This window comes from Choloepus didactylus, chromosome 21 (assembly GCF_015220235.1).
Source record: "Choloepus didactylus isolate mChoDid1 chromosome 21, mChoDid1.pri, whole genome shotgun sequence".
Taxonomy (NCBI): domain Eukaryota; kingdom Metazoa; phylum Chordata; class Mammalia; order Pilosa; family Megalonychidae; genus Choloepus; species Choloepus didactylus.
In genome coordinates this window covers 10,489,855-10,509,762 of record NC_051327.1, presented here as the reverse complement: position 1 = coordinate 10,509,762, position 19,908 = coordinate 10,489,855, and the positions used below count along the sequence as shown (strand labels likewise).

At 40.1% G+C, this 19,908-nt stretch overlaps 1 protein-coding gene across 1 annotated transcript in view; it reads right to left on the bottom strand.

The window, feature by feature from the left end:
* Window positions 1-19,908, bottom strand: part of LOC119517733 (CGRP receptor component) — a 123,747-nt gene that overhangs the window by 100,246 nt on the left and 3,593 nt on the right. Inside the window, exon 2 of the mRNA XM_037814701.1 lies at window positions 19,405-19,505. The gene's annotated coding sequence lies outside the window, so the exon portion shown is untranslated. The remainder of the gene's footprint in view (window positions 1-19,404; window positions 19,506-19,908) is intronic.

Genomic DNA, 19,908 nt, shown 5'->3' with positions numbered 1-19,908 from the left:
TCAATGTAGAACCCAGTCTCCTTGGAAAGAAAAAGAAGAGCTCTGGGCTTACAAACGGTGGGGAAACAGAAAGGAATTGGCTACGGTTTGCCCTATCTGCAGACAAGTAGAGAGCACGATCAAGGGTGCCCCCTGGGCTTCCGTTCCAAGATGAGATCTGTGGGTGCTCACTTCCCCGCCAATGGCCTCAGTTAGAAAAGCGTGTCTCTTGTTGAAATTTGAATTTTTTTGGGTGAAAATATAAGCTTTGGATGAGGCCAGATGCTGCTTGTTCAGTATCTCAAGCCCAGAAAAATATGTTAATTCTTGCAGGAAACAATAATGAATTATATCAGATGCAGCTGCTTTGATTCATCAAGTCACCAAAGAATATCAGAAAAGCCCTGGATGCTGTTTATCTGAATGAGGAACAGTTCAACACACTGATGAGTAAGATCTAAGATTTGTCCAGCTAAGGAAACAAGATGTTGAATGATTCCTAAGACCTATCTGTGATATTCTTAAAATTTAATAAAATTCATCTATTGAAAAAAAAAAAAAAAAACTTAATGGGGAGCCCCAAACTTGCGCTGTGGTCAGCTGAGTGTCTTGCGACTCACTGTTATCGTCAATGCTGTGACCCTCACATCTTTGCAGGGACTTTGCTTGTTGCTGCTCCCACCACTAGAGGGAGCACAGTCCATTATTTTCTGTCCCAGGTGTCAGACGGTGCTTTGGATTGAGCGTAATTTGCGAGTCCCTTTTAGGGGAAGGAGAGAGGGAATGTGCATTTACAGTGGTAAATGTAGAGTTTTTTCCTTAAATTTCTTATTTTGAAATACTTTCAAACTTACAGGATAGTTGCAAAAATAATACAGAACCTATACAGAGAACTCCAACATACTTCCCCAGATACCCCAATCCACCAGTTTTACAATTTTGTCACATTTACAGTCTTTCTTTCTTTCTTTCTTTCTCTTTCTTTCTTTCTTTCTTCCTTCCTTCCTTCCTTCCTTCCTTCCTTCCTTTCTTTCTTTCTTTCTTTCTTTCTTTCTTTCCTTCCTTCCTTCCTTCCCTTTCTTTCTTTTTCTTTCTTTCTTTCTTTCTTTTTTTTCTTTCTCTCTTTCTTTCATCATCTATCTGTCAATAATCAATCATCTATCTAATGTATCCATCTATCTATTTTCTAAACATTTGAGGGTAGATTGTATACATCATGCTCCTTGAACATATAATACTTCCATGTGTATTTCCTAAGAACAAAAGATATTCACTTATGTAATCACCTTAAGTCCAGTCAGGTAAATGTAGTTTTGGTGTGTTACTTTGAGCATGCCATTTCACCTCTTCGAGCCTCAATTTCCTCATCTGTAATATAGAGAGAATAACTCTATTTTTCGGTCTTTGGGGGCTGTAAAAAAACTCCTAGCGGAGTGCCTGCTAATAGGATTGCTACTATTATCACCAAGCAGTAGGAATGTCAGCGGATACCCCCACATGCTCCAGGGTACCTTTACCCTAATGAGAGTCTAGGTTTGCGTGAGAGACTTGACGGGACCCACATCGTTGTAGTTATGAATACAGGGAGAGCTGTTTCTCAGGAGCCAGGAGAAAGGAGAGATTCCTTCTGGCTAAGGCAACAGAAGAGCTGGCATCTGAGCCAAGCTTAGAAGGATGACCCTGAGAAAAGGCGAGAGTGCCACAACCTCTAAGACAAGCCTGGGAAGGTATTTCCAGGGACGAGGAGGAGGCACATGAGTAGCAGTGTGCTGAGGGATGGCATGTGTGTGTGTGTGTGTGTCCAGAAAAGTCAGTCTGGACAAACTTACAGTCAAAAGTGTAGTGAATCCATACTTCAAATATACAGCAATAATGGATAAGATACAGAAAGATCTAGCTAAAATAAAAAATAAATTAAACCTCTTTGTGGACTGGAAACAAACAGAAATGGTAAGTGGGGAAGATGCCACTGGGTCAAAGGGCTGGACATTTATCTCATGTTGGGGAACTGGAAATGAAAGTGCTCCATATGTCCACCACCCTGGAGAGCGCGTGGCAATGTCTAGGAAAGGGGAAGAGGAGCAGATCCAACGGCCCAGCAGTTCCAGTCCTAGGAACACATCTGGAGAAAGACTCACACATGAGCACAAGGTCAGGAGACATGTCACGGGTATGTGCTGCTGCATAGATGGCAAAAGTGAAAAATGGAACAATGTAAACTGTCCTAAATGCTCATCAGTAGGAAAAGAGTAAAATCAATGGTGGGAAATTCTCACAATCGAACTGTCTACAGAAGTTAGAATGGGTGAGCTAGACAGAATACACATATCAACGTGGATAAATCTGGCCAAAGCACGTCACAGGGTCATAACTGACTTCCCTAGAGTTGGGAATATAATCCGCTCCCAGGGAGGGGAAGCTGTGTCAGTGAATGGCTATTCATAGACATTCAGAAAAATAAATGAACAAGATAATTTCAGATTGCAAAAAAAGTCAGGGATGAATCGAGGAGATGGGGGAAAGTGACTGGGCTAATTCACACCAGGTATATCAGAGAAGTACATTACATGCCCCTTCTTCCCTTTGTTTAAAATTCCCTTCTGCCTTGTTTCTTTCTTTTGGTAGGCTTTGAGCTCCTTGGGGCTGCTCTCTTCCTTAGGTGCTAATGGAAAGCTGATATTGGGTCTTGAGAATGTTTCAGGAGAAAAGGAATTTCAGGGAAATATGAAAGAGGAGACAGCTCCTCTTCTCCCTCAGCTGCAGAGGGGAAGACGCCATTTGGTGTCTTAAAAAGGGTCCAAAGAATTTTATCTGAACAAGGTGTGGAATGGAGAATGTTCAGAAAAGTTCTGTCCAGAATTGAGCCTTGTTCTATTTTTCTGTTACTAAAAACTCCCCTTGGGATTGAGATCCTAATGCATGCAGCAACATGCATGAATCTTGAAAACATACTGAATGAAAGAAACAGTACACAAAAGAGCAGACTGTATAGTTCTATTTACGTGAAACTCTAGAAAAATCAAATCTAATCTATAGTGACAGAAAGCAGATCAGTGGCTGCCTAGGGCCTGGGAAGAGGCAGGAGGGAACTTTGTGGAGAAGTTCTTTGTCTTGGCAGTGATGGTGTTTACACAGGTTTATACATTTGCCAAGCCTCATCAAACCATACACTTAGACTGGCTGCATTTTATTGCATGCAAATTATACCTCAATGAGGTGATATTAAATAATTTTAAAAACTGTCCTTGGAAGTATTTCTACAAGGGCAGTAGAGAGGTCTTATAAGACACCCAGACTTTATAGAGATTATTTTTAGGTCTTGTAAAAATAACCTTTGACCTCTAAGATGTCTGTAATTCTAATTGGTTGCTGTGCTTGATAATTGTTGTCCTGGTATTGATATTAAAATATCAATTAAAATATCTCTATATTCCTAAAAGATATAAATACTTGTATTTATGTGTATTTTTGTCAACCCACAGTATGAAAATTGGCAGTTCCCTTTTAAATGTATGAATGTGTAATAAAACCATGGCACTCTCAATTTCTTATTCAAACGTGTTTGAGTCTTTGAAAGGCAGTATAGCAGAATGATTAAGAGCATCAATTCTGAAATCAGATCAATTAGGTTCAAATCCCAGCTGTGCCTCTTGTTTACTCTGTGGTCTCAGAAAAGCTACTTAACCTCACTGTACCTCAGCTACCTCATTTGAATGATAATAGGACTGTTTCATAGGGTTGTTGTGAGAAGTAAATGAGTTAATACATGTAAAGCACCCTGACCAGTACCTGGCACATCATGTGTTAGTCAGGATAGGCCAGATATGCTGCAGTAACAAAACTCCAAATCTCAGTCATTTGAAACAATGAAAGGTTTCTTTCTCACTCATGCCACACATCCATCACAGGTTGGAAGGGGGCTCTGATCATCCTAAGTCATGCAAGGACCAAGCCTGATGGAAGTTCAATCTTGACACATGTTCTCATGCTCACCAAGACAGGAAAAAGACATATGGCAAATCAGGCACTGGCCCATAAGATTTCCGTCATTCACATTTCATGGGCCAAAATCGTCACCTGGCCACACCTAACTCCAAAGGGACAAGAAGTGCAATTCTACCATGTGCCTTGAAAGGGAGGGAACCAGAAATATTTGGTGAACGGCACTCATGACTACCGTATTATAATTTTTTTTAAATTCAGTTTTATTGAGATATATTCACATACCATACAGTCATCCATGGTGTACATGGTGTACATGTAAATAGAACAAGGCTCAATTCTGTTAGTATTGCAAAAACAATACTAACCCCATACAAAGAATTCCATCATACCCCGACCCCCCTCCCCCGATAGCTCAATCCACCAACCTTAACATGTTGTCACATCGCTATTTCTTTCCCTCCCTCCCTCCCTATCTATCATCCATCATCTATTGCTCTGTCTTCTGAACATATGAGAGCTGGCTGCACACACCCTTGAACATACACTATAATTCACATATACACTTCCCATGAACAAGAACATTCTTTTATGCAATCCCATTAAGCGCAGCTAAGAAGTACAACAGGTTCAACAATGATACAAAGCTTACATTCTATATTTCCTTTACCTTATGTCTCAACTGTGTCCCTTTGAGCCACCTGTCCTCTATCCTCTAATTCCATCCAAGTTCATCCTTGGCATTCAATCATCTATTTAGACTGTCTTTTTTTTTTTTTTTAGTTGTGGGAACATATATACAGCCTAAATCTTCCCATTCCACCCCCTCCCTAGCCTTCCATTAGTGGGATTAATCACCTTTAGAATGTTGTAATGCTCTTTCCCACCATCCATTACTAGAAATTTCCCTTCACCTCAAACAGCAACTCCACCCTCATTTCTTAACTCCCCATTGCCCCTTCCCCCATTTCTCTTAACCCGAACTCTACAATTCATCATATTATAATTTAAAGAGCAGGAAGGGAAGAAGTCATCAAGGAGGTGACATGTGAGCCAAGGTTTGAGTGACAAAGATGGAAATACTTTGGGGGCAAAGTCCCAAAGGCAGGAACTGAACCTGAACCGTTTGAAAAGAAAAATGGCTTGAATGCTTGGAGAATGATGACTAAGAATGAGAGTTGGGCGGGGGCTAGATCACACAAAGCATCATGAGCCATGGTAAGCAGTTGGAGTTTTATTCCAAATGCATTGGGAGCCCCTGGAGGGTTTTAATCAGATACCCTGCTTAAATTGTTATAAACACCATTCACTTCAGTTGCCATACTCTGTTGGTCACACAGTCCAACCCTGATACGATTTGGGAGGTTATTACATAAGGGTATGAATTTCAGGAGATGGGAATCCTCTGCATATGGATAGTATAAAAAGTCATGCACATGGATGAGGTAATTCACTTCGGTAGGGATGGGCAAGAATGGAAGAAGGGAGATGAGTTAAGAGAAAAGAGTCCAGGTCATAGATGCTGGTGGCCTAGACTAGGGTAGTAGAAATAGAGATGGAAATATTCGTAGTAGAGCTGACAGGACTTGCTGATGAATTAAATGTAGAGGGAGAGAGAAAGGAAGGAAACAATAATGACACCTAGATTTCTGGCCTGAGAAGCTGAGTGATTGAGATGGACGAGACCAGAGCAGAAACTGGATGGCAGTGGTGTTTCTGAATCAAGAGTTTTGGTTTGTTCATGTTAACTTTGAGAAGCTCTTGGATATGTAAGAGTTGATATCAGGTTGTGCTGTGATATATAAAATTTGGAGTTCAGTGGAATGGACCAGGCTAGAGATAAAAATTTGGGGGTTGTATTAATTATCCTTTGGTGAAAAAATTTACCCCAAAACTGAGAGGCTTAACACAACAAACAGGAATTGGTCAGGAATTTGGGAGGAGCTTAACTGGGAAGTTCTTGTTTAGGGTCCTTCATAAGGTTGCCGTTAGGATGTCAGCTAGGGCTATAGTCACTTGAAAGCTTGACTGGGGCTGGAGGATTCACTTCCATGATGGCTCACCCACCTGGCTGTTGGCAGGATGCCTCAGTTTCTCCCTACATGTCACTCCACAGACTGCTTGAATGTCCATAAGACATGGCACCTAGTTTCCTCCAGAACGAGAAATCCAAGAGAAAGCAAGAGGCAGAAACCACACTATGATTTAGCCTTGGAACCAACATACTTCTGCAATATTCTGTTGGTTACACAGTCCAACCCCGATATGATTTGGGAGGTTATTACATAAGGGTATGAATTTCAGGAGGTGGGAATCCTCTGCATATAGACAGTATATAAAGTCACACAAATGGATGAGGTAATTGGGTGGGAAGAGAATATAGATAGACAACTGTTTTAATTTCCCAGCTGTTAAAACTAACACCAATATAATGGTATGGTTTCAAGGACTAGAAGGCTTGCTTCCTCCCGGGGTTGGTGTCTTCTAGGTGGCTAGCAATCTTTGGGGTTCCTTGGCCTTTCCATCACATGGCCATACACATGGCAGTGTACTCTCCTTTCTCTTCTGGGTTCCGTTGACTTCCAGCTTTAGCCTGCTCCCCATGGCTTCTCCGTGGCCTTCTCTATAAGGCCTCCAGTAATAGGATTAAGACCCATCCTGATTCAGTTGGGCCACACCTAACGGAAGTAACCAAATTGAAAGGCCCTATTTACAATGGGTTCACACCCACAGGAATGGTTTAAGATTAAGAACATGTATTTATGGAGTATATAACTCCAAGCCACCACAAGAACCTTGGTATACTCCAACTTTAAAGAGCAAGCAGCAGAAGAGGAGGAGCCAGCAGAGGAGATTAGGAAGAAGTGGACAAAGAGGTAGGAGGAAAACCAAGAACATGGGGCTTCATGGAAGCCTAGAGGAGTGTTTCAAGCAGAAGGCCATGAACAAGAACACTAAGAGTAAGAAAAGGACTCCTACAGTTTGGATCTAACAACACAGAAGTAAACAATTGGTGATTGTGCCAAGCGCAGTTTCCATGGCATGTTACGGATAAATCTGATTGCAGTAGGTTGGAAGTAAATAGAATGGAAGGATCTGGTGACATGGAGTACAGAAAATTCTTCTGATAAATTTTGCTGTGAAAGGGGACTTGGGATCAAGGGAGAAGATTTTTCATGATGGGAGATCCTAGAACATGTCTGCATGCTACAAAGAATGGTCCCATGGCAGGGGAAGACTGGCACTGACAGAGACAGAGGGTCACTGTGACAGGCAAGTCTGTGGGATGGCATGAAGAGATGGAATTCTGAGCCCAAGTGGAGGCGATGGACTTTGGTGAAGTAGGGATAATTTATCCAGGGTAACAGAAGAGCAGGCAGAGAATGAGGGCAGCTGCAAGTGAGTGGGTAGATTTGATGGGTGAGAAGGAAGATGAGAGCATTCTCATCTTAGGGGTTCCATTTTCTCAGAGAAATCCAGGTGAAGGTTCACATTCAACATGGGGGCCATTTGAGGTTTAGTTTCCATTGTGGTATGATAAGAGAGTTTTGACATTTTGAAGCTTCTGCCAGTCTTTTTATTTTCAGTTTGTTTTTTAGCTTCCCCTAGAATACCTTTTTCCCCCATCATATTTGAAAATAGATATGATTAGTAAAATCGAAAAAAATACAAAATCAATCCAAAATTAAGGCATACACAAGAGCAATTCAAATGCATTTAATAATCGCTGCCACATTGGTACTTCGCCACATAATTATGTAATTAAATTACTCTTTTTCAACATAGATTGACTTGATGAATATGTGTGGGAGTTTTGTCACTGGAACATTTGTTTCTTTAGATCATTTTGCAGCACTGAAAGCAATTTTGCACACACTATTTACTTCCAGCCTACTGCAATCACCAGACTTTTCAGGACAATGTATATCAGCTATGCTAAGATGCAATCAGATACACTGGGGTGTGGCTTCACAAAAAGATATAACAGCTGTTTATAGTACTGGTACAGGTTGGTACCCTATAAATATGGAATTCTAATAAATTCTACTTTGCCCAGTTCCTGCAAAAAGGAAAAAAAGTGTATGTGTTTAAATTGCATATACTGAATTACTGAGGATATTTTATTAGGAGTGTTCTTACATTATGATTAGGCATTGATGAAAATGGAATTGTCTGCTTCCAGTTTTACTCACCAGACAACTAGAAGAGTTTTACACATATTAACTTCTGGCTCCATACATTTCAAGCTCTGTTTCTCCTCCACATACTCCTAGTGACAGCATAACAAGCATTCATCTCTGGTCCTGCTCCTTGGTGCCATGGTACTGCGTGAAAATGTTAGCCCGGTGGGTGGCAGGAGCATTCCTGGAAGCCCCCGACCCTGGATCGGCTAGCAATAACTTAATTGTACAAGGACGTGATTCAATTACAAAATTGTAACTCACTAAATACAATGTATTCCCAGATCAATTTCTCCTAGCCGGATCCAGATGCCAAAGTCCACGCCAATGTCACCAGACATGAAGGGAAGCAAACAAAAGGAAAAACAGAGAGGAAATAGAGAGTGGTCTTGAACGAAATGAATTTAAAATATCTTACTTCACGCGACTTTTACAGAAACATAAATTCATGTGCATTAATTTGGGTTCCCCCAAAGCAGAGCTTGAGAAAAGGGCTTGAAGATGGTAGTTTATTTGGAAGGTGATCCTAGGAAGCAGGGAGAATGAGACAAGTAAAGAAGAAAGTTAAGATAAAGGTGGGTTATTGAAGTCAAATTCATAGAAAACTGTGCCATGATTCCACTAGGGAATCACACAGAATGTCCCCATAATTTCCAGTGTAATGGAAAGGAAGTGGGAGCATTTATCCACTGGCTCCCATCCCTACTGGTGGGAGCTGCCCCTGAGATATTTCACTGCCCCTCACTTTGGTCTGTGCTTGCACGGGGGCTGAGTGGGCTCCCATAGTACTGAGAAGGGGAAAATGTGCAGTGCATGTTTGAAGTGGGACACTGTCAGTACCAGGTGTCTGAATTCTCCTGGAACTGTCCCTCACAGCCGAGGCTGAAATCAAAGGAGGGCAGAGGGGATGTGACGTGGGACACCAAATGGGTCTATTTTAGTCCACCCCTTTCACACTCAGATCTGCCTGTGCCCCACCCAAAGTGCACTCTGAAACCAAACCTTCAGTATGTTAGCCACCTACCATCTGCAGAAAAAGATTGAGTCTGGAAGGGCCAGTGGAAGAGCCAAGGCTCCCCTTTGCTGTAGCTGGTACTGAGGCCTGTAACTATGTTCAATGCCTCTTTCTTCTACCACCCATTCTAGATTCCCTTCATTCTTGGCCAGTGCTTCTGCCTGTCTAGATCACTTGCTTGCTCTGAGCCCTTGTCTTGCCTTTGTCAGGCTATGGTTGTTACAATTTCCTTTTCACTGTTACCACTGGGCACGAAAACACCAAGAAGCAGCCTAGTAAATTTCCTGAGTTGCAGACATGCTTCCCACTGTCTCCATTATGTAACCTCATGATAATCAGGGTTAATTACTCTGGCCAGCATAGTAGATCTTTTCTTTGCCTGCTGGTCCTTGGTGGAGAATCCCAAAGTTGTAGTTCACTGAACCCTTACTATGACCCCAGATGGAAGCACCCACTGTCCCCCATCCTATGAACCAGGACCTCTAAATCCATTGCACCCACATGATTTGAAGACAGGAAACACAAATTCCGTAAATGGATCCCTGATGAGATGAGAGGCGCCGTTTCTATTTTACTCTCTTTGTTTCCTGGACTTTGTAATCCACTTTCCGGGAAACACCAGACACCAGTATGTACTACATCCTGGAGGGCAACATCCCAAATCTGTAGGGTGTTGTCCCCAAGCTTATGCCTTGGCTGAGGCTTTAATTGGCCACTCCTCTTCCTAATAGGCTGCCCACTTCTGGGTGATACTATATATGGAAGGACCAATGAACTCTGTAGTCACATGCTCATACCTCTTTCACCATAAAATGGGTCCTTTGATGTAAGGTGATGCAATGCCAGATCTTATTTTGGTAAATAAGGTGCAGTAAGCGCTCAGTGATGCTAGGAGAGGCACTGCAGGCAGGCAAGCAAACCCCTATCCAGAGTAGGTATCAATAATGGTAAATTTGAATTACTGGTTCCTCCTGGGTAGAAGTAGCAGCACTCACAATGTGATACAGGCTGATTCCAGAATCCAAAGAGGCCCATCAAGTGCCTCTTTCTTAGGGTAGAAAGTGCGAGGTACAATAAGTTGCTCTTTAGCTTAAAGGGATGTACCGGCATGACCCAGACCACTGGACCCCTAGAAGCTTCATTTATGTGGCAGGCCCCTGAATCTTTGCAGGGTTTATCTCCCACCCTCTAGCACGCATATATCTTACTAGGGCGTGCAGTATACTTGCCACTTTCTTCTCACCTGGCCTAATCAGCATGATACCATTAACACAGTGGAATAGTATAAAGTTCTATGGAAGGTCAAGGTCTCTGTAGACTATTATGACAGTATATAAAAGAGTTAGCAGAACCCTGGGGCTAGAGAGCAGATGTGTACCGCTGTCTTTCTCATGTAATTATGAACTGCTTTTGATCCTGTTTGTTGATGGGGATTGAAAAGAACACATTTGCTAAATCAGTACCATATACGAAGTGCCAGAGGCTGTGTTGATTTATTCTAGTAAAGACACAGCTTCTGGCCTTCAGCTACCAGTTGATAGAGTTTGTGGTAGTACCCCTTTATTTCCCATTATCTACATGGTTTTTCCGACGTGCTATATTGACGAAGTAGAAAGGGATATAATGAGGACCCCCACTCTTTCATCCTTTGTCTTTGATGGTAGCGCCAATCTCTGCACTTGCAGTTCCACTGGGGTACAGCACTGCTTCTGTTCAGTACTACCTTGGTGGGTGGGATGGGGGAAGAGAGGAGCTGCCAGGGCTTCCACTTGGCCTCCCTCAATACTCACCTCATTTATCCTCACCTCATTTACCATCAGCCACCATGTGTTCAAGGTTTGAGGAATCATGCCCAGATGTGTTTGCCAGAACATTAAATTCTGAGTCACAGAGGAGTAGCCCCATGTCAACTAAACTTTCCCCTATCCAGCTCCATATTCCACCCCCTGTTCTGACACACTCAAGTCCATGTTCTCCTCTTTCTGTCAGTACATATTAGCCAGGTCCAGTAATTTTTTTCAATGAGTAAGCTATTTCCTCAGAGCAGGGTTGTAGCTCTCTGTTCATGCCAAGTTGAGACCAGACCCCAGTTTTTGGTCTGGAGTTAAGGAGGGGAGGAGGATTTGGATGTGGAGGAGGCCATCTTGGGAGACAGCCTCCTCAGGTGAGACCTTTACCTGGTTTCCTTCAAGGGGAGGCTGCTCTTACAGGGGGTGGGGCTCCTTCTACTGGCCACAAGGTTCAAGATTTTCAGGCATAACCACCCAAGTGTCCACATCCCAGATCTCAAGGTCTTGCTCATTCCCTATTGGGGCCGTGACTCTAGTAGCTTTGCCACCTGATGGTTAAATACTGGGCCCAATTTTGAATACAGTCTTCCTTGCAACTGCAGGAGATGAAGACATCTTTAAACAGCACCAGGGAGGCCTTCTGGCTTTCACACGGTGCCCTGTATTGTTAGTTGGCTGGACTGAGCTTATCATTCTCTTTCTTCAAGTTTTCCTGGGCACTTAGCAAAAGCAGCTAACTCCACAATCCTTATAATTACCATTACCTGCATTTTGTTCAAGTCATAGAGCTATTGCACAACCCATTGTTTCCCCTTCCCCCATACCTAACCTCAATCCACAACTGGTAAGAGTCTTAGTAGTGTCAAACAAAAAGACAAATTTTAAGAATTTAGAAAAGAGAGATGATTTATTTATCAAAAGGAGATAATTTGCAAATTGGGGACATTCCATGCCAAGGCAAAAGCACTCCATAGTAAATACAATGAGGTTACACAAGGAAAATTATGATTGGTAAGCAAAATATAAGGAAAGCAAGCCTTATTGGGGATGGGATGCTAACTAACAAAACTTTTTTTATCCCCAACAAAACTCCTGGTTTCAGAGAAATAGAGACCCAGGTTCAAAGAATGCCAGAACGTCCTGGTAGTTATGCAAAGTTGGAAAGTATCAGATAACTTGTCTCACAGATAACTAGTCTTAAGTATGGATGGCAATTTCAACATATATGGATAAATTGGACTTTGCTTTAAATACCCACAGAGTTGCCTCCGGGCCCTTGCCAGTTCATTTAACAATTCCCCCCTTTTGATAATTCTTTCTCCCAGAGAGTGTGATCACCAGGCCTGACAGTCTACAGATATTCTTAGTCTCTCGGAGAATCTTGATATTTGCGTTCTTCCTTTCTGGACAATTCCATCAAGAATACCAAGGATTTCACATCCCATGGTCATTGGAGCATCACTCTTCTGTGTACGTGTGAGTGGGGTTAGGTCTAGGCAAGGAAAGGCATGAGGCAAGTCTATTCGTGTAATCCTAAGTGTACTTATATATTTTGAAGAATCAGTAGTAATGGGGTTCAGTCTTATCAGTCCTCAACTGATGGTTAAAGGTGATTGAGAATCATTCTTCATTGTTTGATGTCGGTCTTGAGGGCATCAAAGCAGTTGAACTCATTCTTGAAATATAATTATAAATATAATGGATGCCTTCAATTTAAGAACTCCTTTACACCTTCTCAATTTACTTATATCAATACCCCCAAATAATGCAAAGAGGGAAAAAAAGAAAGAAAGAAAGAAAAAGTCTGGACATTTATTGGAATTAAAATACACTGTTTACTTGGTTGAAGTCTCATTTACAATTTTTATTTTTGTGAAGAAATTCTGCTGTGATGAGATATTCTGTTATAAGCTTTCTAATTTTTCTGACCTTTCTTTTTCTGTGAGTTGGAAATATTACAGTGAGTACTTAGGATGGTAAGGTTGATATATAGACATTATCAATACAATAAAATATATATATTCTCTTAGCACAGCTATAATGTCATTGCATAATAAACACAATGCTTTGCATTTCAATAACAAAAAAAAACACCTAAATATATTTTGTACTATTTTGGCAAATGGGCTAACATGGATAACCCTCTGGATGTATTCTAGAAAAACCACTTGGTTTTTCTCACTTGCTGCTTATTTTCCCCCATTACTAAAGCAAGATTAAAGAAAACTATTTTCATCATTAAAAAAAAAAAAAGTTAATTCTTTCTACCACATTACTGTAATATGTAATATCCTTATGCACCAAAACCTTATGATCATTTAAAGTCCCTATAATTACTATGCATTGATCTAAGAGAAAAACTAGTAGGTAAACACTTTTTTCTAGGTCCTGCACTTATTTCAGCCCCGAGGCCACACAATTTCTGCATTTCCATAAGTAAATTGCCCCCTGCTTGCTTTTGCTTCAGTAGGAAGCTAGTGCTATCTAGGGGCATTTATCTCCCAAAAATGTAATTTCTGTGTTACTGCAAGTGTAACTGAGAATTAACAAATATAATTATAGCTTACTGAACTTTATTTAGATATTTATTAACCTTCTGATACATTGTAATGTAGCCAAAAGGCAAATACTTTTAACTGTTAAAACTCACTGAAGGTCCAGATGCCTTGATGCTTGGCTTTATAACTGTAACCTGTACTTATCTTGTTTTGTAACTTAAAAGTCTTGTGATTTTGTTAACAGCCCCATTAATGTTTATTATTGAAGAAACCTGAGCCAACCCACTCCAATTCCTACCTTATCATGCTAGATAGGGCCAGTTCTAATCAGAGTTGGCCAGCCTGACATGCACAGTAGCACAAAACTTTAACCTATGGTAACCTATACCTCATTGTAATACAAAAAAAATCACGCCCATATTCCACCCCCTGTTCTGACACATATTAAGCTGTCATTTTCCTTACATACTTCCTATGACCAAGTATGTGTAAGCTGTCTGTGCATGCTCCATAACTGGACTATCTCTAACCTCATCATCTCAAACCACTATCATAAGCCTGCCTCTGCCAAGATGCTATAAACTCTCAGATGCTCTCCAGTTCAGGGAGACAGATCTGAGGCCTGCAAGCCTCCCGTTCTTCTTGCATCATGCTTTGCAATAACAGCACTTGCTCTCTTTGAAACCCAGGTGTCATCGGCTGTTATATGCATTAGGCAGCAAGCCTGGCCCAGCAATGCAAGCAAGGAAAAAAACTATCCTTGAGAATGAGCAAAGAAGAAGGCTGAAATTATCGACAAAAGAATGTGAACTTTTTACATTCAATGCACTTTAAATCTGTGTATTTAGAAATAACTTAAGACAGCAGAGCTTCTTATCAACAGTGCATTTCAGCTTTTAATATCTACCAGAGATGGAAAAGCATCATTTGGGGAGAAACGTGCCAGGATTGACCAACTTTTCATTATCGATGGCGCCATCCAATTAAGAACAAAGTGAAGGGTCAACAGCAGCAAAGGAAAAGCAGGAAGGGAAGGAATCAGACTTCACCTCTCCTGGCTCCCTTTTGTCTTCCAAATGCTCCTTGGGGCTCCCTCTCCCAGGGTCCACCCAATAGAGTTCTGGCTTGAGGTGTCCCCTACATGGCGCTACACTCAGGATCCAGGAGTTCTGGGCTGCAGCGCACTTGAAAAAGAAACAGCAGGAGAGATCTCAAACTGGGGAAGTTGGAATGACAGCCTCAACAGCCATCGGGTCACAGTCCCTTATAGAGAGAGTGGGGAGTTCACAATGATGGGTGGACATTTAAGTTTCTTATTACATAGGAGGATCTTACTCATAGGGGAACAGATGTTTGTTGGTTAGTATGAGGTACTTATCCATTTCTGATAGGCTGTCTCTAACTGGACAGAAACTGGCTTATTACTAGGTGTCTAAGTGTTGCTCAAACTGTAATTCTATTGCAAGGTCCCATCCTGTGATCAATTGTTTTGTGTTTTGGAAAGCCATTTCTTGGACTTGGCTTGGTCCTGGCAAACCCAATGCAGGCAGCCATTTAATTTTATTTAACAGTCCCACCTTAGGTCATTTTTCCAATAATCTCATTGGAAACTTGACCAGAACACTGTGTGGTCACCACCATTGATTGTCTTGCTTGTCGGGTAGTCGTAGATAACTTGGTCAGCTGTTTTGTTCCTTTTTCTTGTTTTGGTTGCAACAAGGTTGGCTGGTGGCTGTGCAATCATACATTTATGACTCTTGGAGTGGAGTTACTTACTCAATTGAGTGAATTACAGTTACAGTCCTCTCTCTGAGTCAATGTCTATTATTTTATTTTTTATTTTTGGTCCACTAGGAGACAGTTTCATTTCTATCTCATTTTCCTTTTGCTTAGCTATCTAAGAGCAACTCTCTGTCTTAGGGTGACAAGGAATTTGAATAGAATCTTGAAACACCATCTGTACAACAAGAAATAAAAACATACAGACTGATAATTACAATTAAAATCATAAATCCAAAGCATATTAATTGTCTCCATATTCTATTAACCCAAGAACCTAGGTCAGGAAGTAGGTGTGTCTATTGAAATGTTTGAGCCTGACAGTTATCATGAAACACTTTAATTTGGTCCTTTAAGATACATAGGTTATTTATCTTATCATATCTAATTAAATGAATATCATTTTCAAATATGACATTCCAGTCAAAGCTTTGTCTATACAACTAGTATCTCCAATTGCAGATTGTTAACAAGGAGAACATATTCTTACTGAACTTATGCAAATAATTATATTTCTACAAAAATAAGAATGTTCAATAAGAGTTTCCCAATTCTGAGAGATCAGGCAGGGAGAAAAAGAGAAATGTTTTATGAGATATAGATAGCTTAGGGAAAAGCAAAAGGGATTCCTTGTATTGAGAAAATAAAATATTAAAACATCAGCAATATTCTAAACAAAATTCCCAGTGGTTCTTCAGTCCTAGTAATTAATTCTTGTTCCACGCGATCTTGTGTTAGCAATCTCATGACCCCATCAGCTTCCCACTAGATTTCTGGAAATTCTGACTCAGTCCCATGGTATGTTCTCAAAGTTCTTCTATCAATGTCATTAGAAGCCAATGCTCCAGAATATCTGGCACAGTCCTTTCCACAGGTCTCTGAGACTACTTTTTATAGCTAATTGCAATTGTTTTCAGGAAAACATCAGAATAAAGCAAAACAAAACAAAAACTATCTGTGGATCATAAAACCCTTAAGGCACAAAAGACAAAGAATGGTCCTGGTTAACTTATTGTTTTATAAAAGTAAAAGATCTAATGAGAGTTTGTTACAAAATAATGTAATTGAGAAGGAAATTTGGCTTTTTCTGTGGTTTGTAACACATTCTTAAGAATAACTGAAATTATCACTATTAACATTATACTGTTGTCTAATATTAGGCAGATCAGTACTAGTGCTAGCAGAGCTCCCTTTAGCCGAGAAAGATGTTATGGGAGCTTCCTTCCAGGCTCATTGTCTTGTAGCAAGAAGGAATTCAAGGATAAGACAAGTAGGTATAAGCAAGTGAGAATGTTTATTAAGGAAAACAAAAGTACATGCTCCAAGGGGTGAGCGCCGGGCATACTCAAGAGAGAGACGCTTTGCATGTAGTTTGGCACAAGGGTTTTTTAACAAATCAAACAAAGGAAGGTAGGATTTGAGATGTCAAACATTGTGATTGGTGAGAAATCAGTTAAATTAAGTATTGTAAGTAGGCTATTGGATTGGTTGTCTATACATTCTTGTGATTGGTAAATAAATATGTAAATTAAGGTTTGTAAGTAAGCTACTGCAATAGGCTGAATAAACATTCAAATTAAGGACTGTGAACGGGTTATTGTGATTGGTCCATGCTGTGTGGTTGAACAATGTATCCTACCTTGTTCAACCTCCTTGGGTTTCAGGAGCCTCACTGTTCTCACCAGATGCCACCCCACTCCCTGTCCAAAGGCGCCTGAGAGCTTGCAAGATGCTTTTCCTACATCTAACCTGCCTCACTAGTACATCTCATGGACAGTGAGGACACTGACAAGTCTCTAAGAACTTTATATAATTTCTGGAATATATATATATATATAAATTAATAACATTTTATTTATACAAATCCAAGTAACAGAAGGTTAGAAAATCCCTTTTAATTTGACAACACTTCCCATGCAATTCATAACATATCAAATAAACCTATTTCTAACACCTCTCTTTTTACAAGGTGAAAGGATAAATCCTTAGTAATTTTCCAGGGGCCCTCTGGAAAATCCCAAAGACAGTTTGGTATCAAGGTATCATTTAGGGTTTGATTTGAGAAGGCAAAGTGTCAGAAGTTGTCAGGAGATTTGATCACTTGGTTACATAGGAGCACAGGTAACTGTGAAACAATATTTGGTACTCTTCTTTAACCAAGGTGACAAAAAAGATTTAAAAATTAAATATAGGAGATAATGTGATGGTAAAAACAAAACAAAACAAAACAAAAAAACTAGTTTTTTCTGAAAAGTGAGAAACTCATTTCTCTTAAGAAATCAAGGACATGATAAAGTCCACATAAGGTATGAGAAGTTATTCTAATAAAACACAGACTGTCTGCCTTTTACACCAATTATCAGGAAAAAAAAGTTTACAACCTCTTACAAGGAACATACTGATAATCCAAGAAAACTTTGTTATATTAACAGAAAGAGAACCAAATTCTAGTTTTGTATCTGTATACTATTTGACATGAAGGCTCATAAAAACCTTATAGATAGACCCATCAAATCTCATCCAACTTTGACCATAAGAAATAAAATTCCTTTTCTACAAACTTTCTATATCCATTCAGGTTCTGTCCTACATTCTCTTCTTTCTCATTCTGAAACAACCAGTTATTTTACTTTTGGACAAAACCATTCTCTTTTCCCTTAATAAAAACACACCCCGCATATTTTATATATTTAAGTTACCAAAATTATCTTGGACATTGTCTTCAAGTTGACATCTTACAAAACACATTAATGTCAAAATAAAACTTGTCAGAATAATGACTCAATTTGGTTAAATGCAAACATAATTTTTTTCATTTTATATATCTAATAGATGTAATGCTAGCTTATTTGATCAGTGGACCTGTATACATTTAAGGACAACCCCCAAAATGCATACATTTTTTAACTTAACATTGATAACTCTGAAGACATAGCTGTTTTTCTTTTAAACCAACAATATTAAATTAGTATACAAATGGAGGACTTAAAGCTTAATGTTTTCAGTCATTAGTCAGAATAACTAACTCAGAATCAAAGACACAGAGATATAAAACTCACTAGTTTGTATAAAAGAGCTGGCTTCTGTCCTTGCCCCATGTTATTATTATTATTTTTTTTTAATCAGGGTTACTTGCCTTTTTGGTAAAGAGGCTATTTTAGAACCATTATATCTTTTAGAAGCTTTTGAACACAAATCAAAGAATATACCCACTCCTTGATGGAGTCCAGGAACCTCTTTTTTCAAGTGTATCTATCAAACGTAAAACCTTGTTTAAATTAAAACTTCCTCATTGTAGCCACTGTAGCTCTAAGTTATCTTTAATATAAAACACCTATTTTTTTCAAAAGAAAGCACATGAGGAATCCATTCAACCTGGGTCTTTGTTACAATTTATGGAAGAATATTATTATAATTGTACTATTAACTACAGTCCATGGTTTACGTTAGGAAGTCCTTAGCAATCTGGCAGACCTTTTGGGAGCATCCCTACCTGTAACATTTGTAGGGTCCCTTACATCATCTTCCAGTTTTTCCCATTTAGCTACGTCTATCTATCTACCTACCTACCTACCTACCTACCTTTGGGAATGAGAAATTCCTTAACAATAGCCCTGAACTCGGCTCTTGACCAGGGGTTAAATTTACCAAGGGTGCCACTCCAGCAGTCTCAGAAGGTCTGGTCTCACAGGGTATTTGCTGAATTTTAGCAGTTGGGCAAAGGAGGACACAAGGAGGGAATACAAAGGGGAACAGTAGGAGTAGGAGAAGCAGAAAGGGCAGCACCATCCAGTTTAGTTTTTTTAGCCAGAGGATTATCAAGGCTAGATTTTAATTTTTCTTGAGCTCTCTGTTTGGAGTCCTTTAAAGAAGCAATTTTGGAATCAGATACTCTTTTGGCTGATTGGCTTATCAATCAAAGAATGCATTCCATGGAAACTGGGGGATCCTAGATCCCTTCTTTTCCAATGCACTTCAAAGGTGCAGGACTTTGTCCGTGAAAAAAGTTATTACAGCTCCAAGCTGTCATTAGTTGCATACAGTGTATGATGCCAGGGTGTTGGAAGGGGGTTATCACCCTCCTTAAAGCAAGGAGATCACATAATTTTGAACTTCCAAAGTTCTGTCACTTACCAAGAGGATCTAGTCTAAGGGAGCTAGATAAAGATCTCAGAGAGCTCAACACAATTCATGGAGCCTGAGATCCGAAAGGTACTTACTGCTGAACTTGAGTAGCCAGCACAAAGGACTCGTGTTGGTATCTTCACCTAGTTGATCTGCCCAACAGCAGCAACCTTTGGATCCTGTCTTCATTGCCAAACTGTCAAATAAAAGACAACTTTAAAAATTTAGAAAAGAGAGATCATTTATCAAAAGGAGACAATTTGCAAATTGGAGAACACTCTTTGCCAGGCAAAAGTGCTCCACTTTTTTTTGCCAGGCAAAAGTGCTCCAAGAAGGTGGCAGCTTATAGAGTAAATATAATGAGGTTACACAAGGAAAAACATGACTGGTCAAGCAAAACATAAGAAAAACATAAGAAAAATAAAACATATTTACCCCTAGACAAAACTCCTGGTTTTGGGGAAATCAAGACCCAGGTTCAGAAAACATCAGAACATCCTAGCAGTTGTGCAAGGTTGGAGAGTCACTCGTCTCACAGATGGGTATGTGTGGCGATTTCAACAGGTACCGAGAAGTTGGCCTTCGTTTAGACATGTAGG